This window comes from Stegodyphus dumicola, chromosome 6 (assembly GCF_044657685.1).
Source record: "Stegodyphus dumicola isolate Sdum_Otavi_A_Nest chromosome 6, ASM4465768v1".
Lineage (NCBI taxonomy): Eukaryota > Metazoa > Arthropoda > Arachnida > Araneae > Eresidae > Stegodyphus > Stegodyphus dumicola.
In genome coordinates, this window is record NC_140773.1 from 212,628,907 (window position 1) to 212,641,808 (window position 12,902).

Genomic DNA, 12,902 nt, shown 5'->3' on the forward strand with positions numbered 1-12,902 from the left:
ATGATTTCCAGTTCATCATCTTTCAAATGATTTTTATATCCAACATCTATCACATCTTGCCCCTCTTCTACTTCAATCTTAATTAATTTATTTCTAACAGATGTACATTGAGCTACGATCAGTTGATTGATTATTATTCAGTTGACTGAATTTCATCATCCTTAGCTTAATCATCTGTAAAATTTTCTCATCGGAATCTTCCAATTGAACATATGAAAAGTCTCTACTCATCAATAAATAAACTACCTGATCAATTGATAAAATTTCTGATTTACACTTTGACACTTGGAATAAATATCACATAAAACCACAAATCCTAAAAGACATAAATGTATTTCAAAAGTAACAAAATATTGTTCGAAAACACTAGCAGTAACAGAACAATTCAAAAGTAAACAACACAGTATCCAAGAGAAGTTGAGTTGTACTCAGTTCTCACTGATGCCATTTGGAATCGAAACTTTTCCACAGATAAAAATACAAAAATTTTGAACGTATTTGTTAAAAACGTTAAAATACTATTTATAAACATGGAGAGATAAAATAAAAATGTTATTTACTAGTTAACAACGTTAGCTCACTTCATTTGTCCCCAATATGAAACTGATTTTGACATCTTTGTCAGAAAGAAATAAAATTTAAGCAAGCGTAATTTAATTCAGATTTCGCCGTTCATTAGTTTATTGTTGACTGAGACATTCCCATCGCAATGAAAAACCTCTGTTACATTATCTTCATTTATTACCACTTTTCCCCATTTTTTCATAAAATCTTTCAACTGGAAAATTTTGCTTTTTGTTTACGATATTCGAAAAGCTTCAAATTGGCAAGGCTCAGTTGGTGTTCGCTATACACTACTGACTTAGTGTCATGAGAGTGGCATCTAGAGACGTGTTGTTCGGCTAAATTTTGTCTTGCTTCTATCATGCGCTGAGGAAGTTAAGCCTGAATTATATTAATGCAGTTATTTATTGTGTACATCGATTTCCTGCATACGCTTAAGGTTTATTTGAGTCTCGAATAAATAAATTCTCACATATAATTAAGGCTTATCCAGAGCCGGCGCTAGACATTTTGTAGCTTAGGCAATCTCTGCGGGTCTTCAATTCTGATTTCAAGCGCCTCCCTAAGTTCTAAAAATTTTGCCACCTCTAAATATTGCATTCCATTGCCTTCCGTATATTCTAAAGATTTTGTGATCCCTTAATATTGTTGCTCGATGCTTCCTTAAATTCTAAAAATGTTATCTCCTTTAAATTCTGCCGCCCGGTGCGGTTGCAGCAGCTTTGGCATCGGTCCTGGGGTTGACTGAATAATAGATCAGATATTCTCAGTTCAAACAGCATTAAATGCAATCTTCTAGCCTATAAGTATCATTTACAATTTTCGTTTTCGTATGGAAAGAAATTTCTGTTAAATTCCTTCTCGTCTACACACTTAACAATTTGCAGCGGAGTTAGCTGAAGTCAGTAACCATTGCCAAACGTAACATTAGCATAAATGATTATTATGCTTTTTAGCAGGGTTTCTTAAACTTTGGGTCGCGACCCCCAAGGGGGCCGCTAAAATTTTTAGCAGTTTTGATATTTCTTTAACTTATTATAATAATTTTACAATTACCAAATATTTTTACACAATGTATCTGAAAATATATAAAGAGACAATACAGACAAAGGAAAAATGAAAACGTTTCGACGCATTCTTTTTACTCGTATAATATAAACATTAATTTTTCTTGCTTTGCGCGTGACGCTGTCATTTCGTCCATTACTTATTTAAAATTTTCACATTGTTTTATGTCTTAAAATTAGAAATTATTGACCTAAAACTGCAATACTATATTACAGTACAATTGAAAAAATTGACATTTTCACTTACGCATATGTCGGATTTGCGCAATACTTATGGCGTCTCGCAAAATTTTTGTCAATATTATGGGTTTCTGGGGGTCGCGATAAAATCTCAGTGATAGAAAGGGGTCGCGACTGAAAAATGTTTAAGAAACTCTGCTCTTTAGTATTCAATTAATGACATTAAAAATAAAAAAAATGTTTATACATCGCTGGGTAAGTAATTTCTAATTTCTCAAGCTGCAGTGTGTTGATAATCATGCGGTGATGAAAACAAAAAATTATAAATTGTGATATTCCACACTGGCGTCAGTAAAATGAAGAATCGGGACTCTCCACATGCTTTATTATGAAAAAATACCAAATGCGCGAGCGTAAAGTATAAAAACACTTTAAGAAAAGGTTGCTGGTGAAACCCAGAGGTCCGGATTTCGGACTTTGTAGTGAATTAGTAGTCACTAATTGCAGTGTAGTGTCACTGCGCATTTCATTAAGAGTTATCATAAAGCATTTTACTATTTTTATGAGAGAAAGGAAATATAATCAAATTGCGGAAAAAAAGAATTAAGAGCTATTAAAAATGAACGTAAAATTTTTACCATACATAGAGTATAGTTTTTTTTTATAAATTGTTGCTAGCTAAGAGATCATTGATGCTTCTTTGAATAACAAGTCCAGATAAGCAGAAAGTAATGAAAATAAGCACAATAATCAGCACACATAGTAAAATAAATAGCTGGAAATACAGTGGATGTTTGCATATTTTACATTTATATGTTTATATATTTTACATTTACATAATTTTAGAACGATTTCGATAAAATATATATATACATAAGCATATGTTTTGGAACAAAAATTTCTGGCAGCAGTTTGTTATTTGAAATGAAAATATCGTCTGCTGCTTTCAAATTTACTCACTTATTAAAATGACTCACGTAAACAAGCTGTGGACTGGAGGATATGTTTTTGCGATTTCCGAAGAGAAATATTCCGAAAGATTCGAAGAGAAAAATTCTAAAAAACGTTGTGAAATGCATGGTATTAAGATTTCAGAATGCAAAATATGCAGCATTATCAATCGAAAAGGGAAAAACTGTCAGTTGGTACTTCTCCATGGAAAGAAGATTCCATATGAATACCCGAAAAAAGGTATATACTGTTTCTAATGTTTCTAAAGTAATTGGTAATAAGAGAAATATCCGCCGACGCAGGAATCAATTGCAAAGTCTTTAAATGTACCTGTAGCAACAAAAAATAAAATAATAAACGAAGATTTACTACTGAAAAAAGTTTAAAAAAACTGATGTTCGTCAGCTGTTACCGAGGCTTGTAGCTTAAAGTAGAACAATTTGTATAACTATGTATGAAGACTATTTAGCAGGAGAAAAACAGATATGCAACGTAACACTTGATGAAGAATGGGGCTACCTAAATGACTGCAATAAAAAAGTTTTGCCAAATCGGAATAAATCAAACTTAGCCGCTTACTAGTCACGCAAGTGTGGTCTACTTGGCTCGCCTCTATTAAATGGAATGCTCCTCTTAAACCGTGTTTCACTAAATATTTTTAATAAAGTTATCATCAATGTTTATGACCTTTATTTTAGACCAGTTTTTAATTCGCTAAATAATAACTTCACACTTTTTTTTGGGGGCGGGAGGAGGTCATATTTACACTATGCCTGTCCTCGTGTCAAGTTTAATTTCTTGAACTGGCGTAAAGAATTTTTCATTGGATTTTCTTATCTTTAATTTTTGCTTCCTATAAATGAAACGTAGTCGCTTTCGAATACAAAATGAAACTTGTGAACAAGATCACACCATCTCAGTATGTCACAAATGTTACAATTTATCAGAAAAGAGCAGTATTTGATAACATTTTGCATTATATAAACGATTTTTTATAATATATTGATTGAATTTGTTTTTTTTTTCTGATTAATCTCGATAACTTTTTATATTATTACATTTTAGAGAATTTTACATTAATTCTGATGAAAATATTGTTACAAATTTTGTACGTATGTCAATAATTTTAGTGAAGTTTTATATGTAAAATTGTAGTATTTTTTTTTGTATAATGTAACACAAAAATCTAGAGAAGCGAAGTTTTTCCGGGGAAGTAAGAATACAGGGTCAAGTCTATTTAACATTGAGTAAATGACTGTCTCGCTAAATTGTGAGCTATCGCCAAGGTGGCGATGATGTTTGGCGACTAATTTTTGTCGGCAAATTTTGCGGTAAATCGCCAAAAGTCGCCAAAGTTGCTGACAATTTGGTGACACTTTGGTCCGGGCCTTGTATGGGTATTGTGTAAATAATAAAGAACTGTAATTGATCCTAATGTAATTCCAACCGCATCCGGCCCTTATATGCCTTCTATAATTATTTATTAGAGATTTCTCGGCGGCCGGGTGAAAAGACCGAATAGAGCATCTGCTCTTAATTGTTAGTTAAGAGTTGAATTCGAAGTATTGAGATATCCGTGAGAGGTTCGTCTTTTAAATACGCTTTGCATTGCGTTGTGTTTAACGTTCTTAGTAATTGTGTAATTACTGTTTGTACTCTGCGACACTATGAAGAGCTTTTGTGGAAAACTTCAGAACTGTGAAGTGTTTCTTTTGGTAAAATAAATTTCATCAAGCTACCATCAATTATGTTTGCATCAATCTATTACGCACGAAACAGTATTATAAGATTACTTTAGTAGACAGACGGGTAATAAATTATTTTTGTACAGGCAAAAAAACAAAATATTATTCTAATAGTTATTATAAAATAATGTAGTAATAATTGTATTTTAATACAGAAAAAGAATAAAATTATCATTTAATTAATTATTTTTTTTGTATTTTAATATAATAGTTTACATGCTTTTTTTATACTAAATGCGCTAAATATAATTTGAACCGTTTCATATTTGCATCGTTATTTTTGGATAAGTATTTTAGAATATGGAAAGTAAAAATATATTTTTATATAGATATACTCTACAAAACATTTCAAAAAGGTGATGGTGGGTCAAATATACCCCATGCGCGTCCTCCCGAGTTAATGATCGGTATTTTTACTTGAATTTAATCCAAACTGATTCTTACTGAGAAGATAACATTGATCCCCAAATAATAATTTAATTTATTTGTTAACAATTGGTCCAAAACTTTACCTCAAGTCAAGAATAAAGAGATATGTGTCTATACGTGTCAGGTATTGATTTAGCCTTACCCTCTTTATTAAATAATGCATTCTTGCTTTTCCCCCTTTATTGAGAAAAAATACTCTCTTATAGATATTGATTCTATAAAATAAACCTGGAGTTCTGGATTAGCATTATAGATATCGACAATAAACACCTCTTGTTAAATTATCTCTGGTTGTTGTGATAAGATTGCTTTTTTCTAGCTTAGATATAGAAAATGTCATACCCTCTTCAGTGTACATAGTATTAAAATTGAATTGAAAAGCCTTATTATGAAAATTATTATCAATTGATTTATAATCTACGAACACTGATGAAACCTTCAAGTCTTTATGCTTTAAACCGTCACACTGTTTTAAAATTTTAATAGAAAAGAAATCTTTTATTTTGCCCCTTAGAATATCGAAGAGAATTCTGAAGGAATCGTTTGATGAGATTTTACATAGTTTCTGTTGCTATGATAATCTCTTACATTTTAAAAAAACAGGGTATTTGTATTTAACGTATTCTTCTTTGAATTCCATAAATTAATATTCTGTAATTCTTTATATGCTGTGTATTTTTGACATTTCGACACTCTTTGCATGACTGCGACACTCTTTTCTTGGTCTGAAATCCACCAAGAAACATTTTTTTCTTAGGAAACATATTTGAAATATTTTCTTATGAAACATAGTTTCTTGAAAAATTTTGCATATCATTTACAGTTTTTATAAATTTATTAGACACCACTAGCTCAGTTTCCAGTTGAATAATTTAAATCATCAATTTTTGACAAGTTCATGAATGCTTTAGCTCCAAAAAATTACTCAATTTAAAGTTTGAATCTACTCCAATTCCATATTCTTTACATTGAAAAGATTTTCGTAAGCTTATGTGTCAATTTCAAATTTAATATAATTATGATCACTACAAATTACGTCCTCAGATTCAAACTAGTTTTGTACACAAAATTGTCTATAACATAGAGGAAACTAAATTTTCATGGAAGCAGCTTCTACCACTTTTTTAACGAAAGCGTAGATGAGGATCATTAGTGATCATTCGTTTATTCGAACTTACGACATGCTCTTAAAATATAACCAAAGATATTTTTTGAGCCCCCTAAAAAATAGGATGTTTTGCATTAAAATCTTCTAAGATTTGCGTCCTAAAGATTTAAAATTTCTTTTATTCTTTAAAGAAGGGAAAAATAACTAATTACCTATCCAGATATGTATGGCACCTAACTCTTTTAAATGATAAATTCTAGATCCTTAAAAATTGCCAGGAGATTTATCTCCTTGTCCTAATCTTTCAATAAAAATACCAAGTCAGGATAAGGTTTAAAACAAACATTTTTATTAAATTTTAAGCTTAACAGCACACACCTCATATGATAACAGATGGATCGCCGTTACTTATTAACATAGCGTGAGGATTAAAGTTAAACTCATGCATTTAAAATATTGCATTCACAAAGCAAACGCCGTCTGTAAATTTTGGCTGCTGCCGTGATCGATGTAGTGATTAGTGATGCTGACTACCAGATTCGAATTCCGGAGAAGACACGGATATTTGTAAGTGTATGGTGTCTGTGCGGCATGCGAGCACTCAATATACTGGCGAGGCGAAAGCCGTCTCTAGTAGTTTGGGTGGAAGGAAAAGGATATGAAACTCTCGACCACCAAAACTGGGACGGATCTTCACAGTTTGGGCAACATTGTACAACCAATGAGGAAATTCTTCATTTCATATTCAGTCGACATGTACACTGAGCCAAAAAAAAAAAAAAAAAAAAAAAAAAAAGTGGGGGGAGGGGACTGTTCTGTATCTTCCGTTCTACTAAACCGATTGACGAAATTCAAATTGCGTTTTTCATGTCTCGAAAGCGCGAATTAGGACATGTATTAGATTTATATATAGCATTGTGCTAATACAGGTATTTTGACATAAAATCGGACTTTTCTGAAATGACATGTAAATTTTTTTCCATATTTCGATTCTACGACTCAAATTATGCCAAACTGTCAAGTTTTGCAAAAATCGCACACGTAGTTTTTAAAATCTGGCTCTCAAAATTTTTGCTCCTCAATGTTAATTGAATTAGGTATATATTTATAAATCTCTGTTTTTTTATTAAACTTATTTGATTCTTCTTTTCACATTTCGAAATTTAGGTTTATTTCACATAAAATTCGCCCCTTTTTACTTCCTTGTACGAAGTAAAAAGGAAGTATTGTAATCGCGAAAAGTTTCAGGCAACATATTTCAACGAAAATATCCATTTTGACCGCTATCGAATGCAATTTAACGATGTTTTTACTTGATATCTGTACGTAAGGAGAGAATAAAAAACTCTTTTCCTCAAAAAAAAAAAAAAAAAAAAATGTAAAACTGCTTTAAAATAAATTCTGAAGAGAATTTTTCGTGGCGTCTGTACGAACGTATGTACGTACGTACGTATCTCGCATAACTCAAAAACGAGTAGCCTCAGAACGTTGAAATTTTGTATATAGGATTGCTATAACATGTAGATGTGCACCTCGTATTTTGGTTGCAATCGGCCACACCAAACGTATATAAATATATTTATATATATATATATATTCACTCTGTTACCCGGCTCAGTGATCTCAGTTTCTTTACTCTTATATGTTTGTAAATTGTAAATTTTTTGCTTTAAAAATGATTGAATTATGTTGTTTTTATCAATATTTGTACAATTATCAACAATTTAAAAGCTTTTTAAGAGCGGCAAGTTTTAAATAACATGGCGGACATATTTGTTTACATTTGAAACAGCAGAATTGTAGATTTGTTGCCAATCTAGAAAAACTAAGCTTCGCAACACAAAAACAAAGCCTTCATTTATTATTGCGAATTAAATCATGCTTAATCCTTTCTGGAATTTTTTCGAGGAAATAAGTGTTTAAGATTTACTTCGTAATTTTTATTGCAGATATTTTGAGTTTTTATGTATTTTTGCCTTGTCACTAAATGAGAACTGAATTAATTTAATGAGAAATACTAAATCGTTTGTGAAAAACTGTTTCTTTTCTGTTTTGTTCGCTTAATTTCTTTCATACATCGCTTTAGCTTTATTATAGTATTTGAATAGAACATGTGGCAACGATAATTCTTCAAATGATATAAATTTTGTGCATTCAGAGTGTCGTTATAGTAAACAAATATAGTGAATTTTAAAGAGTGCATTTATCCTATTGTGGTTTATGCGCTGTCGACGAAGTAGATTTAATTCAATCCAATCAATTTAAATGAAATTCAAGAAAAAAATGCGTATAATTTAATATTCCGTACAAGGAAGTCATGTGGTGTACACATCAGATTTTTTATGATTTATTTTTAAAATATGTATTGTTAAATAATTTTTATAAGTTTTACGAAAAATATTTTGCATTATAATCTATAAAATGTTTATCATTATCTTAAACTAGATGTATTTCTAAGCATACCTGCAAAAAATTAGAGTTTTTTATTCAAAATTTCTGAAGATATGTATGAATATTTATATATATTGGCGCCTCTTGAAATTTGGGGTATTTGTTGAAAGCGATAATAACATCAAACGTGGTTTAGGTATTTTTTAAAAATTATTTGAAAGTAGGAACAATGTGATTTTTCTTCCGCTCATACACAATGTAAAAAGGAAAGGAAACTAGGTTACCATATATTAAGAAGTTCGCCAACTGAATTATTCTTGGCGCACGGGGTTCGTGTGGATTTGGAGTGAATAACGACAACACTTGATGAAGTACCGAAACACACTTTATTTAGCCAATATTAATCAGGACAGCCCGAAAGTCCCGTTTTACAGTCATCGAAGATCTACTATACACTCGCTGGAACAATCAGCGACACAGCCTTCAGGTTATCAGGCTATAGCGGTGGAAAAAGCTTCACTGCAAAGCACCAGAGTACAGTTCCCGAGTCTGCTTGGTCGTTCTCGGAACTCCACGTACTATCGAGACTCTCCACGCTACAACTCACGATGCACTCGACGACACACAGAGCACAGCTCCCGACTTTTCGGTTTAGTCGTTCCCGGAGCTTAACACACTCTCTCGACGATGCACTAACAGCGATACTCTAAGAGACTCTTTCGTTGCACTCGGCACTCGCTGCCCGACTGTCAATTCGATCGACTCAGCACGGACTGACTAACTATTTCGTGACTGACTAACTCTGCGTACCAGCAGGGTTTATATAGTTTTTGGCTTGTGTTCGAGAACATTTTGGGCTAAACCGGTAAGAATTCGTTCCAGAAGGTTTTCCATCCGTCCATGGCATATTGCCAATTTGGTCGCCAAATGTGGCAACCCTGCCTTCCCTTGCTATTTTATGGCAACCCTAAACCTGCTTTGCGAGAAAGCTATCCCACCGCGCCTGTACATTTCGTAACAATATTATTTTCGCTTCCATTGCATGCTGTTCAGACTTTAATAGTTGATTTTCAAAAAGTTTGAGCGTAATTTCAATCGTCATAGATTTACTTAAGTAAACTTTTAGAAAAAAATAGCAAACATTCTTAACAATATGTTTTTATAACAATGTTATAAAATAAGGGTTTTTCGTTTGACTATTTCTTTAGTTTTGGATTTTTTTAATTTTTTGATACAATAGCAAAATTTTGTATCCTATGAAATATAGATTATCATCCAGAGACTTTTCATATTATGACTAAGTTTCAGAGATTTTTAAAACTATAGTATAAGCTTGCATTAATTTTAAAAGCAAAAAATATTAAAAGTATGTAATGGTTTGTGCATGTTAGCTGTTGGATCGGGATAATTTAATTTTTTCCCTTATTACTCAGGACGACTGCTCTTGTTGATATTAACATACCATGAAAACTATGTCTCTAAGAAAGTCACTTCTAAGCCCATAGCAACGAAGGCGATATTAGCAATCTCCGGGAAATTTATAATAAAATAATAAAACGGAAAACTATTTTTCGACCTTCGCTTCCTTTCATAAGAACTTTCAAAACAAGAGATAACATTCCATGACTCTGCTCACAAGTCATATTTGGCGTTCCTCATTCACCAGTCATCAGTTGTAAGAACTGGTCATTCTCACGCCTTGTTTTTTAGTTTTCTTTTTGACTTCTTTTCTGATGTTATATTTTTAGAATTAAGAACTTTAACGTGTGGTTAATTCTATAAAGGCATACCTCTAAGCACTAGGAACAAATGACATGTCTCATTTTATGAGAAATTTTTGAATAAATTATTCTTAGTAAAACGCGTTGGACAGTAAAATTTTAAAACCATGTTATAAGACTACCAACATTGTGCTGAAAATGAAGAGTAAAAGATAAACCAAATATAATCTGAAGGATAAACCAAATATTTAAATAATATAAGAAAAATGTATGTAGTATATAATATGCACTTAATACTGAACCTCAAAAATATTTTAAAGCTTTCTGTAAAAAAATTAGGTTAAGTACCAAACAAAAAGTGTGATACACAAAAAGTAGATATTTATGTGCGTATATCTACATTGAATTGTACGCAAAACAAAGAAAAATCATGCATCTTTGAACATATAATTTTTCATTTAATGCACATATTATAATGTCTGTATTTATGTTTCATAAAAACATAAAACTTTTCAAAGTTAGCTATTGTTTGGCATTTATATGTTTCTGAAAATTAATATCGAGGTAATTATGCGATTTTAATGAATGAAGCTGCATCGAACAGCCAGTGCTAAAATAATTCGATATAGAAATAACGCTATTAATAGCATTATTTCTAGATCTAATTATTTTTAAGAAGATATGAAATGGCTTTTTTTGTGTGTGTTATCAGGAACGCCATTTTTAATCTTCGTTATTTATTTAGGGTTTTTAGGCAACACCAGTGTACTATTTGAAACTGTGGCATATCGAATGGTGATGGACCAAAATAACCTTATCCTAAAAGAGCCTTGATGATTTTATTTCCGATTTTCTCCAAACCAGAAATAGCTTTTGCTACTCATTCCCATATCAACCTGCGGTTTCCACTCTTTCGTATAAAATAAAGGAAAGTGAATTAAAGACACTTCACCCTAGGTTTTTTATGCCAAAATTATTATGTGATTCGCATTAGCCTATTTTCGCGTTTGATTTCTCTTAAAAATCAATTTCTAGAAGCAAATTCGTTCCCCTTTTTTCTTTCATTAGCTTATTGTACTGGTTACGTTAGAAGTTTTTTTTAATAAGGTCTTAATATATTAAAACTCAGAAGGACCAGAAAGGCCTACTTTATGATAGCAGATCCTTTAGATTGAAACATACATATAAAAGTGGAAATATGCATAGGGCTGTCCAATTTAATAATTGCAGTAGAAGTATACGCAAAAGTACAGATGAGAAAGTCGTTGACCAGAAATTTCATGTATGCACAGGATATGAAATAAAAATTCAAGTACAGAAACGTAAAATGAGTTCTCTTTGAGAATCTCGAAAAACTTATTAACCGTTTCTACAATATATACTAAAGACATTTGCTCAGGCTTTAGCTAAGGATTTAGCTTTCGTTATTAGTATACCGAACTTTCAATCAACAAAATCTTCAATGTACAGAAATCTCCATAAGGTTTTTCGCTATTCAGATAATGCAGAAAACATCATAATGAAAATTTTTTATTATTCTAGAAACTATTCTGAAATTTTTTATTATTTGATGATAGTCACATCATGTACTCATTTCGAAAATGTTTTATTATTTCATGGCGGTATGGATAAAAGAAACTGAACAGTGCTTTGGTTACGAAACTTTCATTTCATGTCCATTTTAAAGTTTAGTATTTATGAAGGTATTGGAAGTTACGATGATGTAACAAATAATAATGCCAGTTATATCTGCGTTTCTCTCAAATAAAAAGAAAGAAATATGAGACAGATAAATTTCGTTTATTGAATAAGAAAATACCAACATGGGCCCGCCAAACCGCTAAAAATTCAATTTGAATTACTGTTATTAATGCTCTTAAGAACGTTTTTCTTTATAGGACTGAATGACTTATGACTTACATTTTTCTGGTCATTAACTACTAAAGAGTTTTCTCCAGTAGATCGCGTTAAAGTGCACTAGGCAAAGATATTTCCAAATAAATGGTACTAGGGAAGTACCAACACCCGTGGGCGAAGAAAATTCAGCTGCGTGAGCAGGCATATCTTAATACTTACGAAAGTAGGCGTTCATCATAAAAATTGTGCAGTGATAAGCAATGGCATTAAATTGAAGCATGCAGGCAGGTGCAGTGAGTTATATGGCAAATGCAGATGGTGAGTGCAATATAGCTAGTAAGAGTGCAGGATAAGCAGTAGTGAGACATCATGAAAATGGCGCGAAGACAGTTTGAAGCTGTGAATGGCATAAGAGTTCAAAGTCCTTCAGAAGTATGCAGTAGCTAGATAGGCCGTAAAAAGTTCAAAAGTTCATAGAATCATACGATAAAGTAAAAATTCATACAAAATAATTAAAAAGTGAAATAGTAACATAAAAATCTTGAATAAAAAAAGCTTCTCGATTAACATAAGTATAAGATGCAACACAAATAATAGGATAGAGTCCAATTTCAGAGTTCAAGTAAATTTTAAAATTAAAATTTACAAGTTACCACCATGAAGAATTTTGATGAATTGTCCTTGGGCTGAGTTTTGATTTTTTGCCAATAATAGGATAAATTGCTATGTAGACTGCACTTGCTTTGTTTAAGATGGAAGAAATATGATCTATGAAGTGTAGAGACTTATCTATGTAAACACTTAAATATTTATAGGAATTAGCTACAGGGACTACATTTCTATTGTTGCAGTTCTATTGTTATACAGATAATCTTTAAGTTCTTGATAT